The sequence below is a fragment of the Pteronotus mesoamericanus genome, unplaced genomic scaffold, assembly GCF_021234165.1.
Source record: "Pteronotus mesoamericanus isolate MK-2021 breed Mesoamerican mustached bat unplaced genomic scaffold, CSHL_Meso_final contig_116, whole genome shotgun sequence".
Taxonomy (NCBI): domain Eukaryota; kingdom Metazoa; phylum Chordata; class Mammalia; order Chiroptera; family Mormoopidae; genus Pteronotus; species Pteronotus mesoamericanus.
In genome coordinates, this window is record NW_026555027.1 from 29,630,901 (window position 1) to 29,653,087 (window position 22,187).

A 22,187-nucleotide genomic window follows, 5' to 3' on the forward strand; every position below is an offset into this window, starting at 1 on the left:
TTTAGGGAAAGATCCTTTATTTGTTCACAAATTTTAAGATTGTTTTTATTCTAATAACTTTAAATTTTATGAATCTTTGCAATATCACTCTTACTCGTGTTTATTCTAATCTTAAAAATTATTACTGATTATTCCACACATTGATCTTTAATCTCAAGACATTAACAAAAAATGTATTATATTTAAATATTCTATCAGTCTTATATCCATGTGTGGTGTAATATAATACATTAAAATAATCCAAAATATTCTAATATGTTTGATTATAACGTACATAGCAAATAATGAACCTTTTATGTTGTATGAAAGGTATTTACTTATGCAATAACCTTGAGAAAGGAGAAACTATATGGAAATCTTACTTTTTCTAAGTGAATTATTTCTTTGTTTCAATTATTTATTTCTCAGCATGTATTGAGTGCCTACTATAGGTTGGTTACAGGCACTATTCTAGGTTCTTGGGATGCAGATGTGAATAAAAATTACAAAAACTGCCTACAGAGATAACCTTTAGTAGGGGAGACAGTCTATACACATAAACATAATCCTGAAATATTAATCAAGCAGAAATCAAGCAGAGTAGATTGCAGACTGGAGTCTGGGAATGAGTTACTATGCAGATTCCTAGGGCATATACATTGTAGAAGTGACTGGTACAAAGTCTTAAGATGAGAATGACCTTGGTGTGTTCATGGAAAAACAAGGAAGGTACTGTGTGTAGTGAAATGACAACTGATAGTGAGAAATGAAATTAGAGGTAGTAATGGCGGGGGTGTGGGAGACCTAAGGTCTCTACGCATTTGAAGGAATTTGACATGCCATTTATTAAAATAAAGAATGAATGAAATTTTTTGAGAAGAGTGATATGTCTGAATTATTGTTCATTGGATTACTCTGACAATTCTCTTGAGAATAGAGTGTATCTGGGATTCTAATAATCAGGTTTCAGGTGATGATAGCACAAATCTAGTTGGTGAAAGTGAGAAGTAGTAAGATTCTGTTTATGTTTTGAAGGTAGGAATTTTCTTACTGATTAAATGTAATGTGAAAAAGGAGGCAAAAGTGAGTATAAGGGTTATCGTCTGATAAAATGGTAGTGTAGAATTGCCATCAACTGAGATGGCGTAAGCTTCAGCTGGAATAGATTTGAGAGGGAGGCCAGAAGATTAACTTTGTACATATTCAATTTGAGATAGCTTCTGAATATCTAAGTGAAAGTCACAAAAGCAGTTCGGTATCCTACTCTAGAGTTTGGGTGATACATCTGGGCTGGAAATATAAATTTAGGAGCCATTAGATGATAAATGGTATTTAAAGTCATGTGAAATTATACATTTTTCAAGGGAATGAGTGTATTATTAGATATTTTCTTAAATGGAGATAAAAGACTAAGCCTCAAAAATCCAACTATGAAAGGTCAAAGGGATGAGGAAGAACCAATATTAAAGATTGAGAAAGAATGACCACAGTAGAAAAAAAGAGAGAGGGTAGGTGGAAGCTAAGTGTTTCCGTGTTCTGGAAGCCAAGTGTTTTATTCACTTATTTTATTTCTATTTTATTTTCAGTAGAAGAGAGTGAAAGGTGTGCAAATACCCATGATAGTTCCATAATAGCTAAAAATTGAATACTGCATTTAACAACATGAAATGCATGACTGGTTGAGATGATCTGATGGGGTGAAAAATCTGTCTGACCTGAATCAGAGAAAATGGTAGGGAAGAGTGGGAACACAAGGCCTGCAAGACAAGTTGGATTTCTTTTTTTAATGGGAGAAAAAATTATGTCATATTTGTATACTTATGGAAAATATATAAGGGAAAAATGCTTTGATGTAAGAAAGAGAGAGATGTTCAGAGTGAAGACTTTGAGGAGAAACAATGGGATCCAGTGTATAAGTGAAGGTGGTTGCCTTAAGAAGGAATCCTATGATTATAACAAGAGGAAGGAAGGTAGAGCACTCTTTATGACAGTTGTCCCAAATCGAGGACCATGGACTTGTACTTTAAATTAGAGGGCCTACCCGTTTTTCAGATAAGACCGTGGCCAGCACTTTGGACATCTCCCTTTCGTTGGCGATTCCAGCCTTACATTCACAGGAAGGACCCTGTTGGGGCGGGGCGGGGCCGCCATCAGCTCTTTGTCTCAGTAAAAACTTCCCCTGAGATTAAAACAACAAAAGAAAACAAAACCCACCCACCTCACCAAAAGAGAAGGAGGAGGAGAAGGAGGAGGGGGAGAGGGAGAAGGAGGAGAAGGAGAAAGAGAAGGAGAAGAAGAAGAGGAGGAGGAGGAGGAGAAGGGGGGTAGGGAGGATGAGGGAAAGGGAGGAGGAGGAGAAGGAGGAGGAGGAGAGGAAGAAGAAAAGAAAAAGAAAGTAGTGCTGGACCAACCTCAGCCCCGTGAAGAAAGCTGCTCAAGTGAGCATTCTCCTGGTGCGGCTTTACCTGAAGGACTGAGGAAATCAGGACTTCCAGAAGCTAGTTTTCAAAGTCAAAAAACAAATAACGAACAGAAAATCTGCTGCCAAATCCAAATGGTGTGTTGAATCCCTTCGTCCTGGGGATAAGCCGTCCTACATAGGAGACAGCAAGGAACGCATTAAATCCATTCACTCCCGGCAGTTCGCAGCTGCACTATGGCCGGGGATCTCTTGCTGGTTGTTTTCAAAGTCAAACTTCCAAGTCATAACACAGCTTCTCTTTCTGGATTCTCCAGTTGGAGCTGATGATAATTTTGTGCCCTCTTTCCAAAGTGACCACTTCAGCCACATAATTAAATGCACATGAATGGTCGATGTATCTTGCAGGCCCTCCTGTGAGTGTCACGTTGACCACATGGTTAGTATCCATGTGGAACATGTACATGCCACCGTTCTGAGACTCATAAAATTTCTCTTTTCTGTTTGCTACTTGATTTCAAATGATGGTCCCACTGTGGTCAATGATCATGGTGTGCTTCCTGATGTCTCTAGCAACGTACGGGCCCAGCCCCTGCATCCGACACCGGACTAGACAGATACACGTGGATTTTCCACTCAGTCTTCGTTTTCTGGTCCTGCGATGACTTGGCGTGGACAGACTACTGCTGTAAGGAGTGCTCAGTTCTCCGGGGACCGTAATCTGAAAGGACTTGGAGGTGCTGGTGCTGTTCAAAGTGTGAGGCCTTTTGACATGGGCACTCATTTTAGGCTCTGAATGGACTCAACCTGTGGGGTTAACGGCAAGATGAAGTTCCACGAGAGGATTTCGGTCATATCAGAAGGTGTCGCTCTCACCTGCCTCAGCTCCAAGGAGTAACACCGCCACCTGAGCCACCGTAGAGACAGGCCAAACCTCTCTGCTCCTTTCAAATACACTGGGAAAAACTGGAGCATTTCAGATTTTTTTTCTCACATATGCCACAGGCTCCAAAATTTTATCCCAAACACTTATGGGGGTGGAGTCACTCAGGATAGCTCTTCATGGCTCTGCTCTATGCTCCTGATGAGGAACAGGCCCCTGACCTGTTAGGAAACCCCTCCCCCACCCAACAGAAAGTGAGCAGCAGACCAGGGAGTGAAGCTTCATCTGTATTTACAGCGTCTCTCATCACTGCATTACCGCCTGAGCTCTGATTAGTGGGGACATTAGATTTTCATAGAAGCCTTATCCTACCGGGAAGTGCACAAGTAAGGGGTTTAGGTTGCTACTCCTTATGAGAATCTAATGCCTGATGATCTGAGGTGGAGCTGAGGTAGGGATGCCAGTGTTGAGGAGCAGCTGCAGCTACAGATTATCATTAGCACAGAGGTTTGCAGAGTGACCATAATAAATCAGTTGGTTGCAGATCATATCAAAACCCTATCAGTGAGAAGCAATTGACAAGCTGCATCTGGTGGCAAGCAATAAAGATACTGCCCCCAATTCTTGGAAACATTGTTTCCCACGAAACTTGTCCCTTGTGCCAAAAAGGTTGGGAACCACTGCTTTACAGGTTCAAACGTTTTTATATACGTATATGATGGTGGAAGTTTGCAAGTTTCTCATTGGATAGCTTTTATTGTCTCAATATAATAGGAAATGGGCATAGGAAGTAAGAAGGCATATATTGGAGATTTGATGACAAAGGATATAATGTTAAATGACTAAGTAGAAGAATGAGTGAGCCAGACAAATATACTGTAATGTACTATAATTATAGGGCAGAACTAAGGACCGCTTAAGTGTGTGTACCTGAATATAATGTGTCATCAGTTAGCACATACTCCCAAGTCTAGTAAGAAACTTGGCACATAAGAAGTCACCATTTGAAGAACTGATGAATATATATAAAATGCTTGAAATTCTCTTAAAATTATGGCACCTAATATGTATTTGGGGGATGACCTTTACATGTTTGATTTTCTACTTACTATTATCCCCCAAAGGCCAATTTTTGCATTAATCGTGCACTAATAACTGTTTATGGCTTAATATCCTCTATATTATTCTGCCTAGTCAACTCAAACTATGAACAGGCCCATAGCTAAACAATAATCCTAGTCCAGAGACTACAAGCCATTCACCTCCTTATGGAAGCCTCATAACTTTTAGTTCTTATTCTCTACTCTATTCCAGTTGCCTGGGAAACCATCCCTGAGATCTGTATAAAAGATGTTCATTGAAAAATATTTCTAAGGAGCAGAATGGAGGGAATTGAATTGGGCTGGATGGTAGATTGAAATGTAGTTCCAATAAAGGACTCAATTGATCTTATAGGGATTTGGAATGTATTTTGAAAACTATCACAATTAAGATACAGTTGGTGGAACTTTATACCCCTTTATCAACCAGTTACTGGATACTGGCATCCAGGAAGAGGGTCTGACATTGTTCAAGGCAATATTTTTTTTTTCAGTCTAGTGAATTCATGAAGAAGGACTAAGATATTGGGTAAAACATGTGTGCTTCCTGTTAGTGAAATTCTTAGAGAGATCATTTTCACTTATTTGATTCTCTATTTCCTTATAAATATCCAAAACACTTTGTAATATAAATACCTCTTGTCCACAGTGATGACATTTAATATAAAACTTTAAACATTTATTCAAGACTAGAGTCTAAAGTATAGAAAAAAATAGGGTCATCGCGATAAGCATTATAGAACACTTGGTCAGGAGTTCTGTAGTTGGAAACAATCCAGGTTTTTGCTTCTAGCTTCTCTAACTCCATTCATTGAAATTTAAATTAAATAAATTAATGAATTGGTAGTATCTAGTTGTGTTCCACCAGCTTGATTTTATAACCCCAAAGAGTGGGTATCAATCTACCTTTGGTAAAAGATTGACTACAAAAAGACAGAAAGGACACACATACTCTTCATCCATTTATCAAGAATTCAAGAAATTTCCTGGACACAGCCTCTGTCTCTTGGTAAAGTGAACACAAAATGTATCATCCAATCTAAGATCTTTTGAGAGTAAACTGGGCATAAGCCAGACTGTCCCAGTATCTACAGTGGAAGTTTTGCATCACTAAGTCAGGTCAAGAGTCAAAGTAGAAATCACAAGAGCGCAGCAGTCAGGTAGCAGCAGTTGTTCGTCCTGTTCTCCTCCTTTTCCTTTTGTTCCCTGTTTCTGGGAGAACAAAAAAAAAAAAGAGAAAGTCAAGCACATTTGATATGTCCCAGAGTCATTAGCCTAACTTGGATAAAAAAGGAAGGTAACACTAACTTGTAAGTTAAAAATGAAATCCAAAGCAAAAAGTATCAGCTACTCTTAAATAGGGGAAGACAACACTTGTCTAAAGTGACACAAAACAAAACACTTTGTCACTGGGTTATGGTACTTTGAATAAAGTAGTATATTTATATACCTGATATCCTATTGAAACTCAGATTTTGCAAGTCATGTAGAAACTATCTTTATGTGTAATTATAGGACAAAATGTTATCAAGGAATGTAGTTTTATTTGATCTCTCAAGGTTCTGCTTTTTTCTGCTTTTTTTTTAAACAAGTTTTTCGTAACTAGTATTTTTTTAAAGATTTTATTTATTTATTTTCAGAGAGGGGAACAGAAGGAGAGAGAGGGAGAGAAACATCAATGTGTGGTTGCATTTCATGAGCCCCGTGCTGGGGACCTGGACTGCGACCCAGGCACGTGCCCTACACTGGGAATTAAACCTGCAACTCTTTGATGCACAGGCCGGCCCTCAATCCACTAAATCACACAAGCAAGGGCAGGTTCTGCTGTTAAAATCATACATTTCCCTAACTTCTCATACAAGTACAAAAGTTTCTTTGTAAATTTATTTAATGTAAAGTGGGTATATTCTTTTCAGTATTTTATAGAGTTTTATTTGGTGTGAAAATTAATTTTATGTATTAACTTGGCTCAGCTACTGGATGCCATATAGCTTGTAAAACATTGTTAGTGGGTGTATCTGTGAGGATGCCTACAAATTAGATTAGCATTTGAATCAGTAGACTGTGTGAAAACGATTGCCCTCACCAATGCACCTGGGCATCATTCAATCCATCCAGGGTCCAAGTAGAACAAAATGGTGGCTACAGGGCAAATTTTCTCTTTCTGCTTGAGCAGAGACATCCATCTTATCCTACCCTCTAATTTGAATGTGATTTCAATGAAATTTAGAGAAGAAAAAAGTGTATTTACTGGAGATGAACTGAAGCCAAAAGTAATCATATGTTCTAGGAGACAACATAGCTCCTCATTAAATAAGCTTTTCTGACCTTCATATTCAACACTGTGTCCTCCTCAAAGTAAGAAGAGCAGAAGAGATCTGGAAGGAGTTTCAGAAGGAAATTACCAGAAATCTGAGCTCTTTAAACTATAATGCCTATATGTGTAACATAGAAAAGATAATAATATAAGCCGAATTCTCAATAATGGTACAGTTTTCTTTAGTATGAGGACAAGTTTTTCTGGATTCTTTCTTATTTGGTAACACATGATTAAACTATGGCTTGTTACAAAGACTCCATGGTTGAAACTATTTAAATGTTTTATTTAAAAAACAGTAAAAACTGTTGAATCACACCATTTTCATACTGGGTAAAGGCCCCCTCCCATATTACTTATATACTTACACTACTTATTTACATATAAATGCATCTGAATAAATACAGTCCTACTTAGAAGGTTTTTTATTTTTGCATAAAAATTCATTCATTGAATGGACACAAGTGTTTACCAACTCTGTATGTACAATTCAAATTTAAACATTTATAGTTCATTTCTACTCTGAGTGAAAATTGTCATTTTGAGAAATATATTGCCTGTCACTTTACACAGAGCCCACTCTTTTAATAATAAAAAATGAATATGTGAATCTTATGTGGAACTAGATAGTCCATTTAAAGAAAATACATATCTGAGTGACAAGTATAAAAAGAAAATTATTTTTTGGTGTCATTCAACAGGATGAAATTGAACATTTTTCTCATAATTTTTTCTAAACACTTTTCTTTTATGAAATGAAGGCTTTATTTTTACTTTGCATACCATGATGCAATCATTGTTTTACTAATCTTTATCATAATTTTTAAAAATCATTGTCTTTTAAAAATTATTCTTAATTTTATTTTAAAAATGTTACAGTTTAATGAAATTTAAAAGCTAATTATCCATCACCCAAAGTCAAATCTTCTTCCATCATTATATATTGGAGCCCATTTATATAGATGGTACATCATGGAATTATGCAGTTGAAAACTACATAATTTTATTAACAAGAGTAATCCTAATAAATATGATTTAAAATAATAAAATAAAAGCCAATGCAATGACTAAATATTAAAACATGCATGTTTAAAACAAACTATGAAAATGAAAATATAAGTATTCCATAATATGAAACTAATATTAAAAATTTAAGAGTTAATGTAATGTTCTTAGAAAATTTAGACAATTTTCAACTTTTATACAAAGTCTATAGTTTGAAAAACAGAGTAAAATATCTGCAGTTGATTGTGTAATAAGATAATTATTTTTAAATGCATGACAAAACTTATTTTGAGGGAAAAAATCAAATCAAAGGTAATTTAGCCTATAAACTCTTCTTTTGTAGTATTGTTCAATGATGATACATTTTCATTTTAAAAAATGAGACATAAAACTATTACAGGAAATATTCGGTAACACTCATTTCCGGTAAAAAAGATTTAAAAAATACCATGAACTCAGTAAAGAGCTATGCTCTAAGAATTATTTAGGAAAAAATCTTCATATTAACATTTGTTCAGATTAAATATAAAAAAATATAGTATCTCTAAGTACCATATACTAAGCCTAATATTTTACATAATAGTAAGAAAATAATACTGAACAAAGGATAATATATGATTCAAAATATACCATAAGACCTATTGTGAATCTTCCAAAAATAGCATTATATATGAGCAAATGTACTGAAATATTTTCCTTTTGAATTTATACACCTGCTTTTAAAATGTATTTAATTGCCTGGACCAGGGAGTGTTGTTGATAGAAACCAAATGATGCTGCTGCTGCTTCTCCTCCTCCTTCTTTTAAATATATTCTCCTGCCGTAAAATCTGTTCAGACAAACCAGACACTTAGAACTTTTTTTTAATTGAGTTTATTGGGGTGATACTGCTTAACAAATTTACACAAGATTTGGGTGCACAATTCTATAACAAATCACCTGTCCTCTGCATTGCGTGGTCACCAGCCCAAGTTAAGCCTCCTTCTGTCCCCATTTATATCCCTGTGTCCTGTGTAACCCCCCAAAGCCCACTCCCCTCAACACCGCCACACTGTTTTCTGTGTCCATGAGATTTCTCTCTCTTTTTTTATACTAAGTAAAATCAGCCAGTCAGAGAAAGACAACTAGCAAATGATTTCACTCCTATGTGGAATCTAATGAAGGAAATGGTCTAACAAGCAAAATAGAGACAGACTCACAGGGAGGAGGCGGACGGTTGGTGGGGGTGCAGAGCAGGGACTCTCAGGGAGGGTGGAGAGATTGAGGGGGGAAAAAAGAGCTTTAGAGGTCTCAAGCATAATTTCCCTTAAAAAATCTGCTAAATTCTGAACTCGTATGGAGTAGAAGCTCAATAAATGAATCAGAAAGACAATAAAAAGAAGAGAGAAGATTTTGGGGCAGCCTTATGTTGCTGAAGAGATAAAAATCAGGATTCAGGACACCCAAAGAGGGGGAACTTTGTGAGTATGCTGTGCTCAAAATGGAAGTCCTGCAGGCTTGGGCCCTAGATAGGATGGGGATAACTAGTGCCCAGCCACAACTGAGACATAGATTTGGTTTAGTTTGATTCTTGATTGAATTAGAATAAGTCCACTCTTTATATTTCTATCTGAAAAAAGAATAAACTCTCTCTCTGAAATACAATAACTTTTTCTGTAGCCTCTACAATCGTTTAATCCGTAGGCCCTAACATGTAGATAAAAATAATTTGGTAAACTCAGAAAGGACCATTTGACAAAAACAAAAATTAAAAACAGACAAACAAAGAAAAAAGATAATAAATGCCTATATTAAATTAAAAAGAAAACCAAATATACACAAAAAGGCTACAAGTTATCTAGGTATTGATCAACACTTTAATTAAAAGCAAATTTATTTAAGATAAATTTTAAAATTATGAAAATGGAAAAGGTAGAGAATTCCATCAGAGTACTGAAATTTGTAAAAAATCAAATAAAATTTCTATAAATGCAACTTAATAACTGAAATCAACAACTCATTAGCCAGGTTTATCAGCAGAGGACAAGATTAGTGAATGGGAAGCAAGGTGGGTAGAAACATCTAAACTAAAGCAAACAGATAAATACAAATAAGAAAAAGGAAAGAAAGAAAAAAACCCCACAAAGTGTATAGGGAGTGAGTTTAAATAATGGAACTAGATTTTCAGAAGGAGAAGAGAGTGAGATAGAAGAATATGTAAAGATGAAATGCTCAAATATTTGTAAAGCCCTTGAAAGATCACAATCCACAGACTTAATGAAGTATCAAACAAATAAGTGGAGGAAAAAACTAAGTACTTAATTATAAAGCTATTGTGAAAACAAAGGCAAGGAGAAAGGCTTTTAAGATTTTGAGATTTTAACAATATGAAAAAGTAAAGAAAAAATAACAAAAGAGTTTTTGAGGAACCTGCATACTGTTTTCCATAGTGGCTGCTTCAATTTATATCCCCACTAAAAGTGTATAGCAGTTCCCTTTATCCACATGCTTGTCAATACTTGTTATTTCAAAACTATATATATTTTGGATAATAGCCACCCTTAGAGATATGAAAGGATATTTCACCGAGGTTTTGATTTGCATTTTCCTGAAGATTAGTGATTTTAAGCTCCTTTTCACAGGTTTATTGGCCATATGTCTTCTTGGAAAAATGGCTGTTTAGTTCCTTTATTTATTAATCAGATTATGTGGGTGTTTTGCTATTGATTTGTAGGATCTCCTTATGTTTTCTGGCTATGTAATCCTTTATCAGATATATGGTTTGCAAATAGAACTACAATATGATCCAACAACCTCGCTTCTGTGTATATATATATATCAAAGGAATTGAAATAAGAATCTTAGAGACATTTGCACTCCGATGTTCACTGCAGCATCATTCTCAAAAACCAAGACATGCGCACAACCTACATGTCCATTTATAAATGAATAAATTAAAAAATATGACATATACACATAATGAAAACTGAAGGAAGGAATTAAAAGGAAGGAAATCCTGCCATTTACAACAACATGAATGAAACTGGAGGACAATATGCTAAGTAAAATCAGCCAGATCTAAGGCAAGTACTGCATGATACCGTTTAGATGAGGAATCTAAAATAGCCAGCTGTATAGAAGCAGGGCAGATATGAAAGACGTATACAAGTTGGTATAGATTACTATCAAATTATAACAATCATAGAAGCATGCTTTTGGCACAAGGATATAAAACTACACACATTGAACAGAATGAGATGTCTAGAAGCAGATCACACTTATATAATCCCCTGATTTATGACCAAAGAAACAGTAGTGTAGTGGGTAAAAGATAGTATTTTAAATAAATATTTATTTATTAATATTAAAATATTTTAAATATTTTGAAAACATAATGAATCTTTTAACTGTTTCCTCACACCAATACACAAAGATTTCGTAAATGAATATCGATCAAAATACTAAAATCAAATTTTAACTCTTAGAAGAAAAATTGATTAAATAGCTTCAGAATCTTGAATTAGGTAATTTTTTTCTTACCTAATATCCAAACACCAATAAATTAAAACAGAACAGTGATAATATAGAATACATTAAATTAAGAGCTCTTGTATTTCACAAGACACAAGCAAAGGTAAAAGCACACCACAGACTAGGAGAAGATAATATATTTTTATATTTCAAAGGGTCTTTTGGATAAATCAAAAGAAAAAGAAGGCAGAAAACCCAAAAAACATACACAAGCACACACACACTTTGAAAGATTTTGTACAAATGAGGCTATTATCCACATGGCTATGCACACGTGAAAGGTGCTTAACATCATAGAAACACACCAGAATGGCTAAAATGAAAAACAAACAAACAAACCAAGGAAAACAAAAATATATAAAAGGAAAAGAAAAGAAAAGAAATGTTGGCCGGGATTTAAAGCAGCTAAAAACCTAATGCACTGCTAGTGAGAGTATAAATTGTTAAAATTTCTCTGGAAATTTGCTTGGCAGTACCGATTAAAGTTACGAAGTGCACATTCCTTTCCTGACTGGGTGGCTGCATTGGTTGGAGTGCTATCCGTACACCAAAAGGCTGTGGGTTTGAGGCCTGCTCAGCGTATATACTTAGGTTGCTGGTTCCATCCTAGGTTGGAACACATACCAGAGGCAATCAATCAATGTTTCTCACATCAATGTCTCTCTCTGTCTCTCTCCCTCCCTCTCTCTTCCTCCCTCTAAAATCAATAACCTATCTTTGGGTGAGGATTTTAAAAAATACACATTCCCTATTACCTAGCAATTGCACTTCCATGTAAATAAGCTGCAAAATCCATATATATGTTTACAAAAAAATATAATTATTTCTATAACAGCACTAACCACACATTGGAAACAACCCAACTATGGATCAGCAATAGAATTAATATATTGTGGTATATGCATATTGATACAATACAATGAAAGATAGACTCAAAATGCATACCATCAACCCATGATTGGATAAATTTTGCAGAAATAATATTGAGCAAAAAACAAACAAAAATCCCCATGAAAAGCAAAAACCAAAAAAGCAACAGCCACCCAAAGTACATGCATACTATTTATTAATGTGTAGACGGAGGTCTACTTTATTGACACTCTTAGAAGTAAGAATGATGTCTATTTTTAGAAGGGATACTGGTGGAAAGGGGTCATGAAAAAGTTTCTGAGTTACAGGTAATGTTCTGTTTCTTGATCTGTATGTTAGATGCAACGTGTGTGCTCAATTTCTGAAACTTTATCAAGCTATATACCAATGATTTTTGCATCTCTTTGTGTGTATATTATACTTCAAAACTTTACAAGAAAAAAATGCACTGTACCTGACAGTATATAGTAAGGAAATGGATAACACTGTTAAAATTTTAAAGTGTTATGAATAATCTTCAATAGTCACAAGTGATGCCCCAAGGAAGTGCTGAAAATTCAGACCCAGAAAGAATTTTCACTTTCTTATCATTTTAGCAAGTAAGCAATGTGAACAGTGGTATGAACACAGATAATGCAGCCATCAAAATGAAAAGGAAGTGGATACTTTTAACAATTGTCATTGAATTCCACAGACAAAAGTTTACATGGAATACAGAAATTCATCTAAATTGGTGATTTTCCACATGTTGTTCCCAGGCCACCAACATCAGTGTCAGCTGGCACTATATCCAGTTCTACTGAATCTTAAACTCTGAGGGTGGGTATCCATCTGCATTTTAACAAGTCCTCCAAGTAATTCTGATGCCTGCTAACTTTTAAGATCCACCAATTTAAAACAAACCTTTTATCATACTATGCAGAATGAGTCAGACAGAAAAAGATAAGAGTTATATGATTTCACTCATTTGTGGGATATGAAACTGAAAACAGCAAATGACCAAACAAAACGAACAAAAATAAACCTCATAGACATAAACAACAATATGTTGGTCACCAGAGTTGAAGTGGGATGGGAGGGTAGTGGAGGGTAGTAGGGGTCCAGTATGTGCTGATGAAAGGAGACTTGACTTTGGGTGGTGGGTACACAATGCAGTATACAGATGATGTATCATAGAACTGTACACTTGAAATCTATATAATTTTATTAACCAATGCCACCTCAATAAATTTAATTTAAAAACATAAAACGATAAATAAAATAAACTTACAAGGTATCTTACATTTTTGTTGTTGTTAACTTGTGTTTTGTTTTGCCATTTAGCAAAAATTGTCAGATACATTGTTGATGATTAATAGATATCAATTGAATGAGTATACAGCGTTTTGCATGTTAAATTATATGTAACTTTATATGGAATTTTATTTAATTGTATACCATGTACATAAATGGACCAACAAAATTTGAAAAATTTTCATGCTGTTTTTTAAAAATTTTATTTCAGTAAACGTGTATTGACATGAGAAAAAGAAAAAGAGAGAAATCTACTTTTTGTTGACACTTGAGTGCCACAAATCTGAAGAGATCTTGACGTAGCTCCTAACATTTGACAAAGAACTCTTGACAGAACTTCCTGATTAGGGATCATTGATTTGGACACAAGATAAAATAAAAGCAGAAAAAATCAATCATACAAACATTGACTTGTGAGGATCTTTAATTAAAAAAAAAAAGGAAAAAAATTCCAATATAATGAAAGGGTGAAAAAAATCCCACAAAATACGGAGTTTCGTACTATCAACTGTCATGAATTAAAATGAAACACCTAAAGACCTAAAGTTATAGCAGGTAATCAATCAGAAAAAAATGATCAGTTTACTTAAAAATGAATGCTTAGCTCTATGTACATTTTCTGAATAAACTTCACACATAACATCAGTTTCATAGAATAGAAGAGTAAACAAAGTTTGATCATAAGGTGTTACAATTCATGAATCCATGAAAATTTCATGAGCACCAAAAGTGAGTTGTCATTAAAATGTTTTGAAGCCAGGGTCTCAGATCATTAAGCAGCTACTTAAGTATAAACCTTGCAATTAAAAACATCAAAATTGATGTGCAGCTAGAGTCTTACATTTATTAGTTGGATCTTAATCAGGATTTGGTTCACTGTTACCAAACTATACATGTCTGTGAGAATATTTCAGTTTTCTATTACAAACTGTGAATAGTGGCTTGAATTATACATGAAATAGAAAATAGAATACTCAATGGCTTTTGAAGCAGGAGAAATATTTAATAAAGTCATTCAACTTCAAAATAACTTGTATTTATTAAAACAAAGAAGATACCTATTAAGCTGTGTTTATCCCTTTCTATCAATCACTTTACTTAGGAGTTCAATCATGGACATGCAAGAGAAAGATGACATTTAAAGATTTTAGTTTAAGTTCTCATATTATTTAACATTTTAGACTAAATACTATATCTATCGATTGATTGAATGATTGGTCAATTGACCTCTCTACTCACAGTTTAATAGTAAAAATGTATATCTTTCAACCCAAGTCTAAGGGTAAGTAACCTCATGTTTCTATAGTTTCTTTAAGTAAATTATGCTTCAAACATCATCTCTACTTTTTAAATATTATTTAACTTCTAGTCAGATCTTGACTCCTTTGGGTAATTTATTCATAGCTTACATCAAACAAAATTTCCCTCTCAGAAGGAATATTAATATTAGCCAAGTGTTAAGAGTTCAAGATTGTGTTTGAAGGATTAATTTCTAATATTCCAAAATATAATATATCCCTACCACTTGTATTTTTATCCTCAGGCCTCTCCTCGTATTAACTCACATTATCATCAGTTCTCTCCTTCTTCACTGTAATCTAACCTGAAGTCAGTGCCTTGGAAGCTAAATCAACTCCTTTAGGAAGAGATGGTGTTCCTTCATAAAAAAAAATAGTTCATATAAAATTGTCACTTTGTACATCAAAAATTACTGAACATGATTTTCTTTAGCATTTTACCTATTAATAAACATGCGATTTATTGGTTAAACTGACATCAATGTAAAGCTTTTTTAGATTTATTGAGGTATAATTAACCTCAATAAATAAAATTGTAATTCATTTGAAACATACAACATAATGATTTGATAGATATATACACTGTGAAAGAATTCCTTAACCCACATCCATCCCCTCACATATCCTCACATATTTACTGTTCTTTTTTTTTTTTTTTTTTTTTTTTTGGTGAGAGTATTTAGTTTCTATTCTCTTAGCAAATTTTAATTATACCATATACTGCATATACCATATGCAGAAGTGGGTAAAAGAGCATTTACAATTACATCGTGACCTTCTTTTTAGTTAATAAAGCTATTGTAATAATCATAACCCATGTCTCTCTCCATACAAAGAACTATAAATCTATTTTTGCTCATTTCTGTACATTAACTAGATCCTCAGAGCTAAACTGAGAGTTTGTACTTTTTTACCAACCTCTTCATATTTCTCTGTCTCTTAGCCCCTGGAAGCCACCATTTTACTTCCTGTCTCTATAAGTTTATCAGCTTAAAAGAATTTTAAAAACATTGTAATATGTGTCAAAAATTATGTTACATATTAAGAATACACTAATAAAAAATTACCTCATATGTAAAGAACATGGTCCCAGAAACAAAGCTATAAGACTAAAACTTTATTTTTATTTTTAACATTTTTATAATAATGTTCATAGGCATTGTTAGCCAGAAAAACTACTCTGTATGATAGGATAATGATGGGTACATTAAATGTGTAATTATACATTTGTCCAAACCCAAAAAATGCACACCACCAATAATGAACCTATGTAGACTATGAACTTTAGGTAATCATGATATGATGATACAGATTTATCCTTTGTAACAAATGGACGACTGCGGTGAGGAGTGATGTTCGTTTAGGGGAATCTGCATCTGGGGGTGGGCAGAGGTATATAAGAAATCCCTGTACCTTCTGCTCAGTATTGCTATGAATCTAAAACTGCTCTAAAATAAAGTATATTTAAAAAGGTGTTTTATGTGTTCTAAATTTTAGTAAAGATGACTGCTTATATGGCCTATATCAATGGGACAATAACATGAGTAGATTGCCAGTTACCTTCTATTTTGCAGCCATTCAAACAAATATTGTCTATTAAATGACAATTTCCAGTCTAACTGCAATGAAAATATCTGTGTGCAAATTATGAAGAATTTATGTCATATAGCTTTTAAAATTTGGGGGGCAAGAAACCCACCCTAAAGAATTAACATAACAGACAGTAAACTGTACTTTATTAGAGGGGTAAGCCCTAAAGAAAAGAAATTGAATAGATTATGGTGAAGGGAGTTAGGATTGTAGGGGATGAAGTCTGTTTGAATTTCAAAGTGGATGGTAGTATGCCACATCAAAAATGGTATTTTAGCAAGGACTTGGACAAGTTGAAACTTTTAGTTGAGACTAAGGGAACAAGCAGTCATGGCTGAGACTTGCCCAAACACTTAGCTTACCCATTGGGCTTATCCCTAATCTTCCAGGAACACACAGCATTCTTTTTCAAAATAGAACATTCTGTTTTCAAACAAGAGAAATCTTCCTTCTCTTCCACGAATCTGTTACCCCTTGAACTCAGCAGAAATCCTTGGTGACAAGTCTAGTAAGACACTGTTTCAATTTTTTTCTTTCTTTTTATTTAAAAAAATTTTTCAAGAGAATATTTTTTTTTCAAATGCATTTATCTCTGCCTTCCCCCCCCTCCCGCCACTTTCCCCTCCCTCTCTCTATCCTTCCCCTTTGGTCACTGTTCCAATTTTTGAACAGTGATGTGGATTTCACCCAATTTTTGTTTGAATTGGTCATAAACCTGGTGTCTGGTGAGATAGCAGAGAAGGTAAACCCCCATTTATGTTGCCTATGAGTCAGATGTCACTGCTCTCTGATGATTTTTAAAACAGTTTAGACATTTTTCTTTCATGGAAGAGCTTTCTATCACAGCACTATTGCGTCTCATGGAAATTAATGTACCTGATTTTTATTTGAATTTATACTTTTTAATTGATAAATCCATTTAATTGATAAATGGATATCAATTAATGTAAAATATTGCATGCTTTCATTTGACTTTAAGTATACAGTATTTGCTCACATTCATTACCAACCATTAAGAAATTGATAAACCTAACCAGCAGATGGCAGTGTTACCTCAGTTTGTGGATAGTAAACAGATTGTTTTGGTCAAAGCAGTGGGGGTGGGAGGGTATCATTTAATTTAAAGGGAACCAAGTATAAAAAATATAATGCCCACTCAGGCAGAGAATCTATATTGTGTATAGACTATATCAAGAAATTGTCATCTGTAGAAATGTAAATTGAGTAATACATATAAGGAATAAGAACATTTTATTAATTTCAGTCTTTTCGAAGGCAATTATGCATGTTACAAGAGTAAAGGAAGCTATTGAAAGCACATCCTTAAATGTATATATTCTAAGTGGAGGAGGGTAGTAAGAAATTTAAAAAACAGAGAAGAAGGAGGTAAAAAAAATATTTTTTCCATCAAAGAATGAGTCACAGTAAAATGTAAATAACAAAAAATAAATAAAATCAAAAATAAATTCAACAAATTCAAATATAAAGATAACCACATTATACTTTGCTTCTGGTTATGATGACATAGCTCGAGGCAATTCAAGTCCTCTACTGAGAACAATTAGAGAGGAACATAAGAAATTTAGAATCCATTCAAGAACGTAAGATAGCTTCTGGAGAAACTAGGACCAGAAGAGGCCTAAAATCAGGAGCCAAGGATACCACGTGGAAGTGAGCTGATATTCTGCAGCCACTTTGTGTGCTGGACAGTAGGCTGAGAATAGGAACATTTTGCAGGCTGGGGGAGGCTGCTCGAGCGGAACAAAGCTGTTGAGTTTTTTGGTAGCCTCATTGGTTTAGTGAGACACAATTAGAAATTTGAAGAACAAGTTTCAGTAAAAAGAGATAAAGAACTGAGCCTGATGCACAGCTTTCCAAAAAATATATATATTTGTGAAATTCTGAAAATGTGTGAGCAGCCAATTAGCAAATAAACGTTCCAATCCCCTTTTCTTCCTCTTCTCATTATCTTTCCGCAGCGAAATACATTAAACTTTTCTCTCTCTTTGCTACTTAAGCCATTCTACTATTTATTGAGTGTGCTTTTACACATTTTTGTTTCATTTTTTTCATCATCAGTTTAAGTGCTACTTATATGTCTAAACCTAAAAAATGTATTTGAAAGTGTAAAAGAAATACCTTAGAAAGTGTTTACATTTCTAATAATTTTGACATAAGTTTTAGGTGTTTTTTTGATTAATACATATATTTTTGTCATCATATGACCTGTATTTTTTGGCAGTTTAGAAATTTTAATCTTAAATTAAAATTTACCTTTTTGGATTAATGTAACCAATCTGGGTCTTTTTAGTTAGTTTTTATCTTGTATCCTTTGATCATCCTGACATTTTCAGTAATTCTATTAGGTGGATCTTTTTTCCTTTTTCATTTTTTCCCCCTTTGATTTAATATATTCCTGCTGTTTTGAAAACCTTTTTTTTTTCTCTTTAATCCAGTTACTTCCGATCTTTTCCTATGTGAGCCTTCTCTTTATTTTGTCTACAGTTAGGTTACAACCTACCTCCTTCTGGGCACTTAAAACTGCTCCAAATCAGGATTCAGTTATATTTCTCTTTTTTTAGAGATTTTTTATTTATTTATTTTTAGTGAGGTGGAAAGGATGGGAGAAACAGAGCGAGAAACAGCAACCTGTGATTGCCTCTCCTGCGCCTCCTACTGGGGACCCAGCCTGCCACCCAGGCTTGTTCCCTGACTGGGAATCAAACCATGGACCTTTTGGTTTGCACTCAATCCACTGAGCCACGCCAGCCAGGGAGGATGCAGCAATTTGTCTTATGCTTTCATTTATTCCAGTTTAATTGTACTTCATGCAGAACTTACTCAATGTTACTTAAATTAGCATTGCTTTTGTATTTGTTTCGTCATGTTCAGTGGATTATAAAGTCTTTCTCAGAATACTGTTTTTATGTTTATTTTACCCCTTAGACCTCCATATAATGCATTACAGATGAATTTTTAAAAGAAAGCCATAAAAGGGATTTCATGCGGAGCAAGTTATTTTATTTAAATCTTCAATAAATAAATAATGGGCTTAAATGCTTAGTTCAAATACAATTCACTAATGAGCACCATTAATTTCCATGGGGAAGTAGAACTAAGAAAGTGGATTTACTAACTTGGAAAAGAAATCTAATAAATCTCTCCTTCATTATATAATAAATTTGGGTAAGCTGTTGCCATATTCAAAATAGTTAATAAAGAAGCAACACTTAAATTATGCCAAAATTCATTAAACACTATACTTACTAGATTGAACTAGTTTATTCTAAGATCTGAAATCTATCAAGCACTATTTATTTCTCTTGCACTTTAACAGCAAAATGCCCCCCATCCCAAATTTTTGCTAGTCCATGCAAAAAATGTTTTTGCCCATTTTAGGTCTGCTAACAATAGTACCTATTTAGTGTTTCTAATATAAAGACTATTCCAAGGTATAGCAGCATTAAGGACATTTACCTACACTATAACTTCTAAATTAGTCCTAGCAGGAATTTTATCTTTAAGTTTATCATTTTAATTAGTATTTTCACATCATTTTTATTAAACATATATCCTAAGATATAAAATTATAAATATCTAAATGTATTATATACGATACTAAGTTCTGGAGGCAAAAATCTAATGTCATTTTCACTGGGCTGAGACCAAGATATCAACAGGGCCATATTATCTCTAGAAGCCCCAAGGAGAACCAGTCTTTTATTTTTTCCAGCTTCTGGTGGCTTCCAGAATTCCTTAGTATGTGGCCAAATAATTCCAATGTTACATGGTCCCAATGTTTTTTTCCTTTCTCTGTGTTAAATCTTCATTTCTTTTTCTCCATAAAGTTACATATGCTTGCATTTAGGGCTTACCTAGGTAATCCAGAATAAACTCTCATCTCAAGACCTTAAATTTAATCACAACACAAAGTGATTTTTGTGTTTTTGTCATAAAAGGTAGCATTCACTGGTTCCAGAAATTAGCAACAAATATTTTGGGGAACACTAGTCAGCCTACTATAACTTTTTATTCAAATTATGTTCTTGATTAGGATGTCACAATATGTTGCCATATTTAGCATCTACAAATACAAGTAAGCATTTTTCTTGCAACACATGAATTAATGAAGATGATACAATAAGAAAAGTATCCCCATTTAAATAGCCCCCTTGTTTAAGCTCCTAAAACTAATCTATATTCAAAGAATCAGTTATCTGTTATCTTTATCGGAAAATTAGATTTATAAACTATATGTTAAAATAGAAAAACAAGAATTTATACTTATTTAAACAAAGTTTATTTACTTGTTAAATGAAGCTGAATATAATTTTTCATTTCCAAAAGAAAAATGACCATTTTGCTATAACTGCATCTTGTTTTCTCTCGGATTACTTCAAAAGCTGTTGTATGGATATACAACATATTATTAAAATACTAAGAAATTTACACTTATTTCTTTTCAAGTGTGTGCAAACAATTTATATTAGTTAAGAGGAAGGGCAAATTGAGTTAACAGAACTTCTAAAGTTTAGTGGCTTAAAGAAAATAAATGTTTATTAACTTATGTAACAAATACATGAGGCAATTCTGGTTGGTAAATGGCTTCGGTCCATATGGTTAGTCTGGGAAGTATTGTATTTTTCTTTTTGGGGGAGATTTGTTTTGTCTTCTTCTAAGATATTGACCTCTTATGCATGTTGACAAACATATTCATATTCCTGTGTAAGCAAAGAAATAAGGTAAAATGGAGAAGAGCCATTTAATTTTTTAAGCCCCAAACCAGAAGAGGCACACAGCATGTTTCTTCATTCTATTAGCAAGGTTTTAGTCCCATGGCCCCATATAATAGTAAACATGCTGAATATTTCTATTTGTGAAATTATGTGTTCCACTAAAATTGCCTGAGTGTGATAAAAAATATGTTGTGTCTTGTTTTCAATTTTCTCTTCCACAAACTCAACAATAGCTGGTAAAATAGGTAGTATGATGAACCATGTGGACATGTATACATACATTAGTAAAAATAAACAAAGAATTTGAAAATGATTGTCTGCCTTGAAGACAGAGGTTTGAGATGAAAGTTGAATAGTCATGTTATATTAGAGAAAAACAACCAAAATTATATTCATTAATATTTTAATTTGCTTATTTATAAAATTTCTATACCTACTATATGTAGGTCCACAGAACATAAAGATTAATAAAATCTTTTCCTGAACCCAGGAAATTCACAGACTAATTATCAAGATAGTCCAAAATGAAATAAAATTCAAAATAGGTGATTTAATCACACCAGAATCATAATCTAAAAGAGGAACTCAAAACATTTTGTAAACTAAAGAACACTTATTTTCAAAGCAATTCTGAGATACTTTGTTGAGATTGCATGCAGGCTTCCTTTCTGCAATAATAGTTGACAAATTAGTCTCAGTTTCTGGACACAATCTTGGTGAATTATTAGGATTTCAGTTATATGAGATGTAAGAGCAAGGTGAGTCTCTCAAAAGGTAGTTGTGTGATCAGATGGCAATGTATGTTCTAGGTTAACAGAGAAGTTCTAGACATCAGGCTTGCAGTCCAAGAATTTGTACTGGTGTCCCTGGTCTCTGGCTTCCCTTATTTCTGCTCCAGAGGCTTCCGCAGGTGCACAAGCTAGTGGCTTACATGGACCTCTGCCTATCTTTCTTTTCCACTTCAGCCTGTGAATTTTCTTCTTCCTCCTCTTGGCTCTGGTTATGCAAAGATTACTAAGAAGATGGCACTTAGATCAAAGCCATCATGTTATTTTTTTGCTTATTTTGAATTGTTTGTACATGTACCACAATATAATGAAAAATGGTACAATGAGTAAAATCTGAAATAAATTTTGAATGCACTAATCAGCCATGTGTCTTTGGCCAACTTGCTTGAACTATCTGAT